We start from the raw sequence: 16,899 nt of genomic DNA, 5'->3' as shown, positions 1-16,899 counted from the left end.
TACAAACCAACCCATAACCCTACTCCAGCGTAAGTGTGGATTAGTGCCTTTCTATTCAGTGAGGATGGGGCACCAGTAGTATCCATAAGAGTTTAGCCAACAACGCCCATTCTTCTGTATCAGCGCGGGAATATTGGCCTATGACGATGGCCTACCGAGGCAGCCAAAAGAATTTTAACCGATACTCCCACTTCTGCAGCACAACCGCGGGAAAACTCCCCTTTATAAGAGAATGCGACACTGACCTCTGGCAGTGTTCTATCAATAGTGGACACCAATCTCTGAAGAAGATCCCAGCAGAGGAGTCGAAACATCGATTATTTTAGAAGGAAATATGACGCGGCCTAAGAACCCAGAAGATTTTAACTGTAGTGACAACGGCCACGAAAAGCTGCAGACTTACACGAAACGAACAGTTTAGTAGACCGTGACCATTGGTGTCAGCGTGACAACGCACTCTGTCATGAAGCAACAGCTGTGAGACGACGCTTTGTGGACAGTAACACAGAGGAAGACAGAGATGGGGATACATCCAGCAAACAGTTGAGTAGGTAGGTTGCAAGTTCTAGTCTGAGACGAGAAGGTTGGTACAGGAGAGGAATTCGTGGCAGACCCCGCATCAAACCAGCCAGAAGACTGACGACTCAAAGATTGAAAAAAAACTGAAATGGAAGGCCTCCACACAGCCCCGACCTGAATGCAATGGAACACCTTCGCGATGATTTAGAACGTCGAGTTGTCGACTTTGCTCCAGCACCCAGAGTCGAACATCAGTTGAGAAAGAATGGGCTGCCATTCCTGGATAGACACTCAGACACATCACTGAAAGTGCCCCCACAAAGCTTCAAGCCGTCATAGAGCTGAAGGGGCACTCCACATTAATGTCCTACTACATAAGAATAAGTGTCCTGATACTTTTCACGGCGTAATGTAGGATACCGTTTTTTTTTTTTTTATAGAAAAAGAAACAACCGGCTTTGGTCGAACTTGACGAATTGTATCGCGGGCGGAAGCACGACCACGTAGCATTTCTGGATTCCGATTGTAAACTGCCACGTACTGCTGTGCGGGTAGCAGCGTCGGCGAGGTTCGCGATCCAGGCAGGCGAGCGCGTGGGACGTGTGCTTCCCCTGCCCTCGGAGCAAACACGCAGCGCCAGAGCAGTCCGCTGAGGTTGCGTAACAAGCGGCAGAGTACAACACACAGCGGGCTGGCTAGGAAGGCACTGGTGGGGGCCCTTCACCAGCCGCCCATCAGCGGCGAGACGTGCCGTGCCGTACCGTCTGGCGGCCGTGGGCCGTCACGACAGCAGCAGCTGCCGCTGTCTGCTGTCCGCTGTCTGCTGTCTGCTGCTGCCAGTCCGGCGCCCGTCGGCCGTGACTGCGCTCGAGGACGCCTCAGCTCCAGGCTTTCACTGCGTGTTCTCTGCTCGCGCGCCCTGCAGCCGATTCCCAGAGGGGATTCTCGGTGAGGGGCCGGTCGAAGAAGGAAGCATCATCGTGGCTCCAAGTCTATTCGATAAAGTAGTCACTAGAGACGGACCACGAGTTCAGGTTGAGGTAAGGAAGTCGTCAAGCTCCTTTCATCTCCTTATTCGACTTGTACGACTGACGGAAACCACGATGAGGGGACTGGTCGATCTCTTCCAACAGCTGATACAAGTTGGCGGCATGCGCTCCGACGTGTTTCGTAATGGATTCATTCCACGCAAGTGCGCGTTGCGCGAGTCACATTCTTTTATGAAGCTAATGTGCCTCAAGTGCCAGCAGGTGTACTAGGGAAAGTTGTCATGACATCACAAACTTGAAGCCTACCTCCGCCATGTCAGTTACCTCAAACATTACCTTCTGGTGGAAGGCTCTTGATTACAAATGCCAGCTTGCATCATTTTCCGCTGTGCTAATTGTTCTAATTATAGTCTAAAGTGTAAAGGAATGATACTTCTTCCCTAACTGGATATTTTCCTGTACATACATGAAATTTCATTGCGCTGTCTACTTTTGCTGCAGCTGTTTCATTTCTGTCAGTTTACTTTACATTTTCTATCAGTCCAGCTCGACAAGTTCTCTGGGAAAATGCTGTGAGAAGGAGAGACAGGTGACCTATCAGCCACAAAAAAAATATGTTCTTCAACACTTTCCGCAAGGAAAGCTACATTGAACACCCGTTTCTTCAATTCGTCTTAAGGAGAATATTAGATTACGAAAGAAGCCTTTTCACGTTACATACTTCTTTTCTCTTGGCAATTCCAAAAGTATAAGAAAATAATGATATATGTTAACGAGACCAAACGCATCAAATAAATTTGTAACAGCAGAAAAAAGTCTGAAAACGCCTTCCTGAGGTGGTGTAATATTTACTATTTAAAACAACTAGTGCGCGGAGACGAGAGGAATTACGAACAGCCGGCCGGAGTGGCCGAGCGGTTAAAGGCGCTACAATCTGGAACCGCACGACCGCTACGGTCGCAGGTTCGAATCCTGCCTCGGGCATGGATGTGTGTGATGTCCTTAGGTTAGTTAGGTTTAAGTAGTTCTGAGTTCTAGGGGACTTATGACCACAGCAGTTGAGTCCCATAGTGCTCAGAGCCGTTTGAACCAACCAATTACGAACAAGCAATCATAAACAGTGGCATCTGATGACTTGCAGCATCTAACGCAGCGGCGCCGGCTTCGAAGCAACCTTGCGGCACGAGTCTGAAGCGCCTTATTCCACGGTCAAGGGTTGCTAGGCCAGCGACAAAGAACTTAACACCACCTCGCGTGCCGTATCTCAGTCAGCTCTGATAACTGCACTGGGGTTGTTGATAAAATATCTATATATCGATATTTCTTCTTCCAAAAAAGTAATTATACAGGCGGTACTTTTTTCAGCAATATATCGATAGCGAAATAGCAATATCGAGAGCCGATATTTTTATTTTATATAACTTTTTTCGCAATTTTCGATAAATATTTGAAATTGTTCTTTTCAGATTGTAGAAGAACATAATTTTACTTTCACTGTGTGGAGGAGTCTTACTACCTTTTGAGCTTTCATCACGCCCAGTCTTTCTCTTTGACTGTCTGAGGCACTAGGGAGTGGCGGTGTGAACGGAATAACAAGGTATCCGATGTGGAGAAACAGCAAATCTGTAGCGTTCGAAAAACAATTTTAACGCAACTTGTGTTCCATTTCTTCACATGGGTATTCTTCAAATACCCTTTCTGAAACTGATGAACAAAAATCCAAATGACAAGATTGGTCTTCGCGGTGAGAGGCAATGGTGACGCAATCGGCGCTCGGTGTTACCGACAGAAACTGCAACGTTCAGCTTCACAACGCAAATTTGACGCTACAGCTACTAGTTCGCTTTCGTCTGCATAAATTAAAAAACAGGGAAGTCGACATAAAGTGTTCCAGACAAATCGGATTTGTGACTAAACCGAATGACGGACCCATTGTAAGTAGGCTGTTTATCAGTATTTTAAACATAGCTGCACAACAGCAACGGTTCCACGTAATAAAATTATAAACAGCCGACAATTTGCAATGGATAAACAAATCTTTACCTAGGTTTCAACAAATTTAAATTTGTCTTCTTCAGATGGTGGCAATTTTACATTAGTATGGACTGATGTATCATCGTCGTTTTTACAAATATGTGCATAGATCCATTTGTCCAAATTAAAATATAGCCCTGAAAATAGGGTTTGTCATGTAAATGTAAATTAGTACATGGATGTTGCAGAGCTCGCTTGTGAGCTTTTTATCTCCTGTATAACACGGATGCACCATTACATAGGCGTCATTATTAGACTTGTAATTTGTTAAACCCTACAGATAAATACTGTCATTTTGTTGCATGTGGGGCTAGAATGTGTGAAAAACTCAGAGTGGTTAATGAATGGACATTTCTACGAGATTTATAAACTTTTCGAACCACTCAAGCTCTGTCATTGTTATTGATGTAAGTGTTAACATGTTATATGGCCTTAACGTCCAAGTTAGTAATGATAGTGTCAATTACTCTACATTTGTGTTTGCTTAATCATTTACTTTCTGTGTGTCAAGTCTTTTCCAAAGAGCCAACCGTGTCCGACGTGTCATTGTGCTGACAGAACAGTCAAGGCCGACGTTAACATCCACTTATATCCCCCCCCCTTTGTAATATTCTTCAAACTCAGTTTTAAACTGGCCCTAAGGTACATTTTCAGGGCGAGTGACGTCCGGGAATTTCTTAGCATATTTTACCTCTCCAGCCGCACATCGCTCGCACAAAGCCTCGCTGTTCCACAATGGTCTGCGGCACTTTCTAAACGGGAAAGAGGGCCACGCAAGTATATGTTGCTTCCCCTCCTCAATCTGATGCTTAATAATAATAATCATATTTACTTACATCAGAAACTGCAGTTGGATTAACATTATAGTGCCCATGAAAACTTCAAGAGTTCATTGCGTACGAGTACACAGCCAAAACTGCACAAGGCTGTACATTGACTGTCTCGGTAGGAAGTGAAGAGAGTACAGATCATTCACAGACACTGTCGAAACATGCTCTCTGCTCTGAACAGGTTCCGACAAACAGTTCCTTGAAACAGCTGGCAGTAGGAGCAATCATATGATAGTAAATTACCAGGTATGTAATTCTGTTACTGTCAGTTTCCCATCATAACTCGAATTTGAAAAAGACAATGCAAGATACATTAACTTTTGCAGCTCTTATAGAAAGATTACTGTATTTCTTATCGTAAGTAAACCATATAGCTCCTATTAACAAAGTAGAAGCTGCAAAAGTTTCTTTACTGTCAGACTGGAAGTACAGTTATGCATAGTTACTGGAGGTTTCGATTAATTATATTAACTTAACTATCAGATAGATCGCAAAAATCACAATTTTTTCTCTCGTCAGATTAACTTCATTCGCCGACATCCAAAGATATTGTTACATTACCTCTATTTAAAGTTAAATGATAATAACAGCGATTACTAGGAACCAGAAATAAATTAGCTATACTTAAGTGTCAACGCTGGCACTCCGGTAAAGCCGGCTGGTGTGGCCGTGCGGTTCTAGGCGCTTCAGTCTGGAACCCCGTGACCGCTACGGTCGCAGGTTCGAATCCTGCCTCGGGCATGGATGTGTGTGATGTCCTTAGGTTAGTTAGGTTTAATTAGTTCTAAGTTCTAGGTGACTGATGACCTCAGATGTCAAGTCGCATAGTGCTCAGAGCCACTCCGGTAAAAGTGATTTTGTGAACATTTATGAAACCGAGATGAAATTCGGAAAGCATATTAATGTTTTTCGACAAGATATAAAAAGTCTGAATTGCGAACGGCACTGTAATTCTGTCAGAGAGGTCAGAGGACTTTGAAGGTCAGTTGAACGGAATGATTAGTGTCCTGAAAATAAGTTGTAAGATGAACATCAACAAAAGTAAAACAAGGATCATGGAAGCTACTAAAATTAAACCAAGGGATTTTGAGGGAATTAGAATAGGAAATGGAATGAGCAGCATTTTATCGTTGTGCATATGAAGCGAATTGGGGAGAAAAGAGATCTATAGAACAGTTTGATACGGGAGGAATATGTGAGGGGTAAAAATTATAGAGGGAGACCAAGCGATAAATGCAAGGAGAAACTTCGGATGGATGTAGGTTGCCGTAGTTATTCGGAGATGAAGACGCTAGCACAGGACAGATTACAGTGGAGAGCTCCATAAAATCAGTCTTCGGATTGAAGTCAACCATAACAACTACGTGGTGGGGTTTACTGTCGTAATTTCGAGAACGTACGTTCCGGGAAGAGTCGGACAAAATACTGCTTCCTCCCGTACACGTCTCGCGTAATGGTGGGACCAATAAAAAAAAATCGAGAGATGGGAGTTCGTACAGTGGTTTACTGACAGCCGTTATTGCCACAAACGACTCGCGAATAGAAAAGGGGAAGGGAAAGCGGAAAAAGTATTGTGGTGTCAGAAGAACTCTCCACCACACATTGCAAGATGACTTTCGGGGTCTAGATGTAGAGGTAGATGTCCGTGTACGTGGTTTACATGTAGACGCCTCGTGGCAGAAAACCGCGCACACGTCTGTCGGTAGCTTGTGGTTCCCCTAAATGTGATGGTGAATCCACTCTGGTTGTCTTTGTGTGTCAGCCCGCCTGCCGATAAATGGAAGCGACGGCGCCTCGCCACGCTCGATCAGTGACCGCTTCGCGTGCCGTTGGCTCCGGAGCAGAGAAAGCCGCGACAAAGACAGCCACTCGGGCGGGACCTTGACTTTCGGCTGACGGAAAAACTGACCCGCTTCGACAGTTCACCTGCCTGTGCTTTCGTATTCTCAGCTGTTGTCCACTCTGGCAGGTTTACTGCTGTTTATCATTCCAAGCGGAGAGGCACCCAGTGGACATGTTCCATTTTGGACACGATTCGCAGGACGCTGTGCCGCGCAGGGTAGCCGCGCGGTCTGAGGCGCCTTGTCAGGGCCCGTGAGGCTCCCCCCGTCGCAGTCCGCCGTTCGAGTCGTCCCTCGGGCATGGGTGTGTGTGTGTGTGTGTGTGTGTGTGTGTGTGAAAATGAAATGAAATGACGTGATAACTGATGAAGATTTGCCAGTTTTTCTCTGCAATTTTATTTTTTGTCATATTTTTGTATATCACACTGTCTTTACAATCTCCACTTTAAAACAGAAATTTACGTTTTTATTGTCGAACATAAAAACACGTCCGATCACATCAGATGCATGCCCACTACTCTTGACTCATTCTGCTGTACTAACAATATTCCAGAGAGTTTGCAAAACAAAAGAGTTTACAAACTTTCTTCATAAAAGAAGAATCTTCATCAAGTTATATCATTATTAGTGAATGAATCCAGAAATAAATTTAATAGGTATTGTCAGATTCCGCAGTTAATAATATGAATTTTAAGTGTGTCGAATATTTCGCAATTTCAAATGTTCAAGTGTACATACAGAGTTAATATACAGGGTGGTCCTTTGATAGTGACCGGACCAAATATGTCACGAAATAAGCGTCAAACGAAAAAACTACAAAGAACGAAACTCGTCTAGCTTGAAGGGGGAAACCAGATGGCACTATGGTTGGCCCGCTAGATGGCGCTGCCATAGGTTAAACGGATATCTACTGCGTTTTTTAAAAATAGGAACCCCTATTTTTTATTACATATTCGTGTAGTACGTAAAGAAGTATGAATATTTTAGTTGGACCACTTTTTTCGCTTTGTGATAGATGGCGCTGTAATAGTCACAACGCATAAGTACGTGGTATCACGTAACATTTAGCCAGTGCGGACGGTATTTGCTTCGTGATACATTACCCTTGTTAACATGGACCGTTTACCAATTGCGGAAAAGCTCGATATCGTGTTGATGTATGGCTATTGTGATGAAAATGCCCAACGGGCGTGTGCTATGTATGCTGATCGGTATCCTGGACGACATCATCCACGTGTCCGGACCGTTCGCCGGATAGCAGCAGACAAATTGTGCGTGAATCGAGAATCTCAAAAACGTCGGTGTTGAGAATGCTACATCAACATCGATTGCACCCGTACCATATTTCTATGCACCAGAAATTGCATGGCGACGACTTTGAACGTTGTGTACAAAAAAAAATGGTTCAAATGGCTCTGAGCACTATGGGACTCAACTGCTGAGGTCATTAGTCCCCTAGAACTTAGAACTAGTTAAACCTAACTAACCTAAGGACATCACAAACATCCATGCCCGAGGCAGGATTCGAACCTGCGACCGTAGCGGTCTTGCGTTTCCAAGCTGCAGCGCCTTTAACCGCACGGCCACTTCGGCCGGCGCCGTTGTGTACAGCTCTGCCACTGGGCACAAGAGAAACTACGGGACGATGACAGATTTTTTGCACGCGTTCTATTTAGCGACGAAGCGTCATTCACCAACAGCGGCAACGTAAACCGGCATAATATGCACTATTGGTCAACAGAAAATCCACGATGGCTGCGACAAGTGGAACATCAGCGACTTTGGCGCGTTATTGTATGGTGTGGCATTGTGGGAGGAAGGATAAATGGCCCCCATTTTATCGATGTTAATCTAAATGGTGCAATGTATGCTGATTTCCTCGATTTGCTTAAAGTCTATGTCTAGCGATCCGAGAAAGCAGGTTTCCTAAACACTCCATATTTGACGACAAGGCAGGATTCAACAAGTTTCAAGAACTGTTTTTGAATAATGTCGATGTGGAGAAATAGCACACTAGTATGGTTAAAAATTGTTTTTTAACGAAACTGGTGTGCTGTTTCTTCCCATCTGATACCTTGTCATTCCAGTCACACCGCCGCCAAATCGGACTTCATCTTTTGTGCCACATAAACTTGCTTCGCACAAAGTGAAAGATTAGACGTGATGAAACCTCAAAAAGTAGTAAGACTCCTTGACACAGTGAGAGTAAAAATATGTTCTACTACAATTTCAAAGGAAACAATTTCAAATATTTCTAGAAAATTGCGAAAAAAAATGTAATTTCACCACTTCGATGTCGATGTATCGATACGCCGGTGAAGAAATATCGCCTTCTGTTATCGACACACTCATCGAGAAACATGGACATATCGATGTTTCATCACGAGCCGTAGTGTGGGGGCAGGCAGTGGGAGCCCCCTAGGCGCGGCGGCCACGTAGCGCCGTAAATCACGTTTGCAGTCTCGCGGTGGCGGCGTAGGCCAGCCACACTGTGCACAGCCAGCCAGCCAGTCAGAGGCGCGCGGCGGCCCCGTAAATCAGGCGGCGCTCTGCCCGTCGTGTCCCGTGCCCGCCCTGCCTCCGGCACAGCCTCCAGCGTCGCGCTCTGCCAGCACGTCCTGTGGCGAGAGGACGGCGCCGATGCGATGCGATGGCGCTCCAGATTAGATTTCCCGGCGGAGTCGTTCGTTCACGAGAAGTACAGGGTGCTCTACAATTGCCCTTACAAACTTCTACCACATGTAGAGGGAACTGAGTAGGTGATGTTTTGAACTGGAACCCGTGTCCGAAAACGAACTGTTTCCGTTCTACAGGCATTTGAAAACATGCCGGCAACGCGACCGCTTTTACAAGGAATTTATTAAGCGTGATCCAGTACATCACTTGTTCTACAGTTTGTAATGGTCGCCTGGTCGTAGATATTGATAATTGCTATAATCGCACTATTTCACTCCCATTTACGGAGCTTGTTAGCACTTGATGTTAGGTTGGCGCCATTAAAATGCATTGTGTTGTGGTAATCGCTGCTACTTACTGGATCGCTGCTGTGTCTCGATGCTGTGGCTCTAAATCTGGTTGTCTAGGGTTAACAACATGAGGTCCCGTGTTTTTTATGTGCTTTTGATGATAAAGAACGAGCGAAACCAACAAATATGTAAACTTCAAATATTTATTACTCTGGTGGCCATCTTAATTCCACTGTCCACCAAAGACCATGATACAACACAAAGTAGTACTTCCTTTACATGTTCTTTGCATTGTTTATCCACCTCAAACAATAACAGACAAACACACTTTACCAAAGTGACATTCCGACTGCCTCGCTACCCTTCTTGCTGCTTGTATTTACAACATTGTCAAAGAACTACTAAAAAGAGACACAGTTTATAAGTCACATGTACATCTGTTATCATAATTTGTGCAGAAAAGTTATTAATTTGCATCGAGTGACATAATTTAACATGTTATTAAAATGACAAACAGATTTGTTGACTTGACAGAATAATTCTTTGTTACAAAAAGGCCGTTTTTTAGAAGTTTGTCAATTGACTTCTCTAATTTGCATAAATAAGTAAATAACATGAATTATTAAGAATTACATTGGTTTTCGTCTAAAATAGGATTGATTTCGTGAATACTGAGTGAAACCGCTCCTAGTGAACAAATAGGTTTCACTGGGTGATTTTTATTTAAGGAGATCTAAAATACCAAAGTTGGCCACTATTTTTCGTACTTCATATTAATTATCTAAGATGAACTTAGTGTTTTTACATGATGACATTTGCTGTATCAGTGATAAAGTGATATAAACTTTTGTGTGGGTCAGTTATTCAGTATAATTTAATGGGTTGACTGTTTATGGAGACATGTTATGCAGTCATTGTTAACATACACAATAACTTTTCTATACTCATAAATACTCGTTAAACTGGTTGAATTTGGAGGGTATCGCATACTTCGGTACAGTAAAGCCTTTAATATGTTCCGTTACAAGTTCCATTCAGTAATAACCGAACAAACAAAAAGGAAATTTCATACAGTAGGGCCTACTTCGGGTCTGTGGCGTCTCCTTCCAGCAGTAAAGTCACGCCTGCTGGTGGTGAAGGCGCCCTTTTTTCGAAGCTGTTGCTCAGCTGTGAGGAAAAAGGTATGCGACTAGCAGCTCTTCCGTTACCGTGAACTTCGCCACACGGAAGGATCGTGTCCGTGTATTCCGCAAACGTGTACTCACCCGTCTTGCTCTAACACCAACAGTCTCGCGAATGGGGTTTGAACTGCGTGACAGAGGTAGGATAGACGTCAAATTACATCAGCCGATCCGACATAAGCAGCCTCGACCACAACTGCGCTGTTGCATACTTACTTAGCAAACGTGTCTCAAACGTCTGTATATATATATTAGCACATAAGGAAGTACAATAGCTGACTATGCTACACGCTACATATTATTGCAGTGCTGTGTCGTACGTCACACGAGAGGAAACGAAGTGATTTCTTTCAATCTATAAAACCTTCCACTGTCAAGATTTATTCATAGAACATAGTGTTTATGTGGTGGGTATCTTGTGCTGATATTGTGATTTCTTTATGTAACCCTAATGTATTAATGTTCTCCAAGGAATACATAGAGATTTCTCCTTTAGTGCGTTATGATGTATTATACTTACGATAAAAGCAATGTGCAGAGAGAGAGGTGACTTAAAATGGTGCAGAAAACGATAAAAACGGAGAGGAATGCTCGACTATCTGCCAGCCAGCGGACGTGCATAATGTAAGTCACCCACAAAGGGACATCTTAGCACGTCTTTCTGGCAAGAAATAAATCATTTAGCAAGAAATATACACTTAGTGAACATTCGTTAAACATCGTAACCGGCTGCAGTATAGACATACCTGTATGTATTTATACTCTTGTTCTTGGTTTTGTTTAAGACCCAGTTCCGCACATCAAAGACTATTTCTGAAAGCGCAAAGAGGTATTTCTATCAAAATCATGATCATGCTGGCAGTGTGCACTTTTAATTAATGTTTTCCTGCAACCAAATACTGTGAAGCTAAAACCAACTCCATAATTCCGGCACTCAGGTAAGAGGTTGGGGGCGGTATTAAGTAGAGTTGCAGGTAGATCCCTACATCGACAATTGCAGTCCCGCTCGGTTGCTGCAGACCTTACGCAAAGCGGCGGCTGGCCTGTTCCCAAACCCTGCTCCGGTCTGAGCAATCTCGGCGTCTGTAATAACTTCGTTCTCGATGACGCAGTCCATAACAGCCAAAAGAAAGGTTGTTCCACGAGAGACTACCTGGGGCAGCCATCCAGTTGCTGTACTTTCTGTAAACGTTGGTTGCATTCTCACCAACATTTCCCTGACTTTTGCGTCACCACCGTCGGAACTTGGACGAATGAAATACATTACACAAAAATAAAATAATAATCACAACATCAGTACGCAGACGTAGTAAACGAGTGCCTCGCACCTACTTTGACACATTGTGGATTCAGGGACAGAGTCTTGCCCCAGAAATTGAAAAAAAGATAAATAGTAAATCCAAAATGAGCCACTCCGAATCATATACAAACTCCAAAAACACTAAAATACCACTAAGAAATTTACATTTAACGATGTAAAAATTTGAAGAATCTCTATTCACTAAGACCAGAGGACGCATCATCTGAAGCAGACATAACTCGTAGAATAATAACTGGCTGGAACAAGTGGCATATATTTTCAAGGGCTCTGTGCGAAGCAAAAACAACCATAAAAACCAAAGGTAAAATTTATGAAACAGCTTAAGACGAGCACTATTGTATGGCATAAGAAAAGAACCACGAATATCGGCTCTATACAGCAGAAACGCGGCTTTACGATGGGAGGAGGAAATAACATTGAAAGACGAAGTTCGCAAAGAATTTATAAGAGGTAGTTTTAAAGCTGTCCCCATAAAGGAAAACCGTAAGAATCCAGGCTGAGATGGTACGGTCATATAACGCTGGGGCGTGAAGAGCATGTCGCGAATAAGTGCCTTTCTGTGGCTACAGAAGGGGAGGGCCCACGAACCTACTGGTTGACCGATATACAAGGTCTATGAAGACGCTAAGCCTTAGTGAAGATGATTCCTGCCAGCAGGACAGATGGGGCAGAGTGATTAGGAAAGCCGACGACGAACAAGGGAAAAGGCGGGAACCAAAATAGGTGTAACGAGTGGAGGGTCACTTCCTGTTTCCAATTCAGGCAACTACAGGCGCTCACTACTAGTATCACCTTGCAGACTCGCCTGTACTACTTAGTACTCTTGGTTGCGAACGACGTTCATAAATCGGGAAGTTTATGGGTTAGCCAGGAATTTTATATTTGGTACGCTGTCGTTAACAGAAGTATTACCTGTCCAACCAATTGCCGCCGGCAGAACGCGGAACTAAGCTTTGTTCACATACTGCCGGCTCCGAAGGCGTCCGGCGATACTCGACACTACACGAATGACGCATTTGGCTCGGCATTGTACAGTCACGTTATTGCCATAGTGTGTTACTGCTGCGGTGTATTCTTTTCGTCTGCTGAAATGGACAGTGATCGCGCATATATACGTTATCAAGGAGTACGCACGCATGGAAAAGTCTTGAGTAATAACGTAGTTTACTTCTGTCGAGAAGAAAAGCGAAAAAGTTTTCTAATACCGTTAGAAAGAGCTCTGGAGCCGCGCGGGGTAGCCGCACGGTCTCAGGCGCCTTGCTACGGTTCGCGTGGCTCTCCCCGTCGGAGGTCCGAGTCCTCCCTCGAGCATGGGTGTGTGTGTTGTCCATAGCGTGAATTAGTTTAAGTTAGATTAAGTAGTGTGTAAACCTAGGGTCCGATGACCCCAGCAGTTTGGTCCCACAGGAACGTACCACAAAGAGCTCTGGAGAGACAGCAGCAACCGCAGCAGGAAAGAGTGTGAGAACAGTGCGTAATGTCGTGAATGATGGTAAGAAAGCCAGACCGAGTGGTCAGAAAATTGTGGCTCCAAGGAAGAAGAGACTGAGGAAGAACACGAAGTGTCTCGACGACATTGATAAGTGTTTATTTACAGCTGGGTGAAGGAGGATACGGACTTTAATTTCACGGGGAAACGAATCACTTTCTGGAAATATTGTCAGTAAATGATGGTAGCATAGTAACGTACCAGGTGTGCGGGATTATGATAGCTCTGGACACAGACCAATAGTGGTGCATGCTGGAGGAGAAATGGGGTTCACTGAGGGAGCAGAGCTCATCTATGATTCGAGATCAACATCGCAAGAAAATGTGTGTGTGGATTTCTAAGAGCCAAACTGCTGAGGTAATCGGTCCGTAGACTTAGACACTGCTTAAGGGGCTCCGGAAAGGCTCAAAATCACGAAAAGTTCAATTTTTACTTTTTTGCGTTTTCTGAATCTGCAGACTATTACCTTTTTATAGATATATAATTTATTCAATTCCGAAGACTACAACTATTTTTAAATTTTTTTTGAAATGTGTTCTACATGGGCGTGACCCACTGTGGCGCTGTTAAACTGCTGTCAAATGGTGTTATTATTAACGTCCGTGTTCATCAGGTACATTTTAGTGATTTGAGATAAAGTATGTGTTGTGGCTAACCTATTTTCAGAGACTTAGCAGCACCTGAACTGTTGAGAAAGTGTATTCACGGAAAAACTCAAAACCCCAATTTAAGTGTAAATAGTGTTATATGGTCGAGAATCCCCAAGACTGTATTTGTTGGAATAGAAACACTTCACTTTGGTGTGTATGATGCTGTTGCGACTTTCAATGATGGCAACATTGTAAGGTGCAAGGTATTTAGAAATTTGGGATGAAGATAGGTTCTAACATGGTACGAGCGATGCTTGCTTTAGACAAGGAACGCCTTCGGGCTGCAGACAGGGCTGTAAAGAGTCTAGAAATACAAGCAAGAGTAAACAAGAGGAAGCTGGAGGAGGAGTTTGCAGAGGAGGAAGATAATCCATCCTATGGACCTGGAATGCACTAAAAAGTTAATCCAATCTTTGTCGTTCGATTCCCAAAACTTTTATTTTCTCATACTAATTACATGTTTTCTAAGGATCTTCCAAACATATTTGTTTCAAACTTTCAGTAAATGTTACACAGTACCTTCTGCATAATTTAACACAGCCTTTTTCCAAAAAACTGTATATTTTTGAATATATAAATAAAAAATTGCAAAAAAATGTTGTGAATTTTCATTACAATTGAAAAAAAATCATCTTTAATAGCTGAACTAAAATTTTGTAAAATCCCTGTGTTAAGTTGTAGCCCATATTCCAATAAATAATCTGTAAAAAGTTCAACTTCCTACCTCAAATACTTTGTGAGAAAAGATGTAATTTATAAGCGTTATTTTAACATTGCAAGTATAGGGCGTTCCGGAGCCCCTTAAACTAACTTATGCTAAGAACAACACACACACCCATGGCCGAGAAAGGACTCAAACTTCCGACGGGAGGGGCCACGCAATCCGTGACATGGCGCCTCAAACCTCGCGGCCACTCCGTGTGGCAACATCATAAGATTATCACAACGAAATGGTGAAAACTGTATTAAATTGTTGCGAGAGCACCTAACACCAAATATTCCAGATGCAAGTATTGTGGTATCAGCCAAGGCACCCTGCCAGTGTGTTCACGAAAATAAAGCGCCTAACACATCTTCTCGTAAAGCAGATATACAATCATGGCTGACTAAGTTTAAAATTCTGTAAGGTGCGGATTTAACGCGCAACGAGCTCCTGGAAGTTGTGAAACGTTACAAACCTGAGCCATAATATACGGGTACAGTAGACAGAGTACCGTGTTGCACCTTCCCCCTACAACTGTGTTCTGAACCCCATCGAACCCATCTGGAATTTAATGAAACAGAAAGTTTCATCGAACAATGTCAGCTGCGTTACTCTTTCCCAACTTAAAGAAATGATTACGGCTGAGATAGGAAAGACGATTACGATGAGGCATGTGATAACCTGAAAACTATTAAGGACGAATACTGGCACAGAGACGCACTGATGGATGAAGCAACTGAGAGCGTAATTATTCAACTTCAACCAGACAGTGACAGAGAAACTTCTGAGGATATGTCGGACGAGGCAGATTCAGACTCGACAGAGACAGCTGATTCGGACATCAGCAACAGCTCTTTGGAGTCAGCAGATACGGCAGAACTGTGTGCAGAAGAGCTAGGTGTTCAGTCCTTACATATGCGTCATACGTTGTTGAAAACATTGTATTAACTTTTTTCACTAGGTCACATTTTTTGTTCCTGTCTTTCTTTTTTCATTTGGAATCCTTGTGTATGTGATTTTAATTATTCTTATTTATCCATCAGAACATTTAAACGTTAGAAAATGTTGATGTATTGATTAAAAAACAAAAGTAGAATAATCTGTTTCTATTGGTAACGCAGTGCAGTTTGAAACTTATTTTTGGCCACAAGATTTAATAATATAGTGATCAAAGTCATTTCGATAAAGATTTGAAAATTAAAAAAAATTACAAGATGTGACAAGATTTGAACCTACAACCTCAGGCACACTACTTCAGCTGACAGTATGTGCTCTCTACTTTAATGATATAAATATTCGTGCGCAATTCCGAAACTTTCTTTTTTTTCGTCCGTTAGTTGCAAACGACGTTCCACTAGCGTGAATCGCGCCAGGATGTGATCGGTGAGATCCTAACTTACACCACCGTACACATGGTTTCAAATGTCGAATCTCCCCCCCCCCCCATCCCTGTGCGTACCTCTCTTTGTTATTAAATCGCACATCAAAATTTCTGTTTAATTTTCATTTCTTATGCTTTCCTGTAGGATAATGTATTAACAGCGAATGTATTTTTATCTGCTACACGCCTAACTCAAGTTATTAGATCCAAAAACAACAGTTTTATTTTAATTTCCGTAGAACAGGAGCGTTCGCTTCAGTCATTTTTTTTCTTTTTTTATTTCCTGCATTTTCCGTGGACGAATATACTAAATGCGAATGTACCATTGTCTCCTAAAGGTAGTCACTGCTTCATTGTTCGACTGTAAAACAACAGTTTTGTATCTTTATTGCTCATTTCTTTTGTTTTTCTGCACAGTAATGTGTTAACAGAGCGTATATTTGTTTTATCTGTTGCACGTGTACCAAGCACAGTTCACTAGCCATGTTATGTTTTCATTGAGCTCAGTTATACTATTAGTGCGTCACCCAAAACAACCTACAGCAGCACACGTCAACAGTTCGCAACGCACCGCCTAAAACGGCTGTTGTATACCGAAGGAGTAGTACGTTATTATAACATCCCAGTATTCAGAGGCTTATTTCACGGTACTTGTTTACGTGAAGTGAACCTGCACTATCCCACCAAGGCGCCCTAGAAGGGTTAGTGGGGGATGCGACGTGAGGAGTTCCTTAGACATACGGCTACGTGATGGTGGCCTCCGTCCTGTATATCAACACTTAGTGCAAGTGAGTGTTTAGAGCCTCTGCACCGGCAGTTTAATGTTTCGGCTGTAGCGTTATTATTACCGAGCTAAATGTAGAAGCTACTAATATGACAATGGTGGATAGCGTAATGCTACATTCTCCTTACTGCGGAATATGTTTTCGTTGATTACACATCGACGTCAAGATGATTATCGATCAAGCACTATCTTCGTTCCAGAAGATTCTCTG

At 43.1% G+C, this 16,899-nt stretch overlaps 1 protein-coding gene across 1 annotated transcript in view; it reads left to right on the top strand.

Moving 5' to 3' along the window:
• The first annotated feature begins 1,382 nt into the window (after window positions 1-1,382).
• The window catches only part of LOC126176003 (uncharacterized), a 298,262-nt gene continuing 282,745 nt past the window's right edge, over window positions 1,383-16,899 (top strand). The window contains exon 1 of the mRNA XM_049923120.1: window positions 1,383-1,467. The gene's annotated coding sequence lies outside the window, so the exon portion shown is untranslated. The remainder of the gene's footprint in view (window positions 1,468-16,899) is intronic.

This window comes from Schistocerca cancellata, chromosome 3 (assembly GCF_023864275.1).
Source record: "Schistocerca cancellata isolate TAMUIC-IGC-003103 chromosome 3, iqSchCanc2.1, whole genome shotgun sequence".
Classification (NCBI taxonomy): domain Eukaryota; kingdom Metazoa; phylum Arthropoda; class Insecta; order Orthoptera; family Acrididae; genus Schistocerca; species Schistocerca cancellata.
The sequence above is the reverse complement of the archived record's forward strand: the minus strand, read 5'-3'. Positions and strand labels throughout refer to the sequence as shown.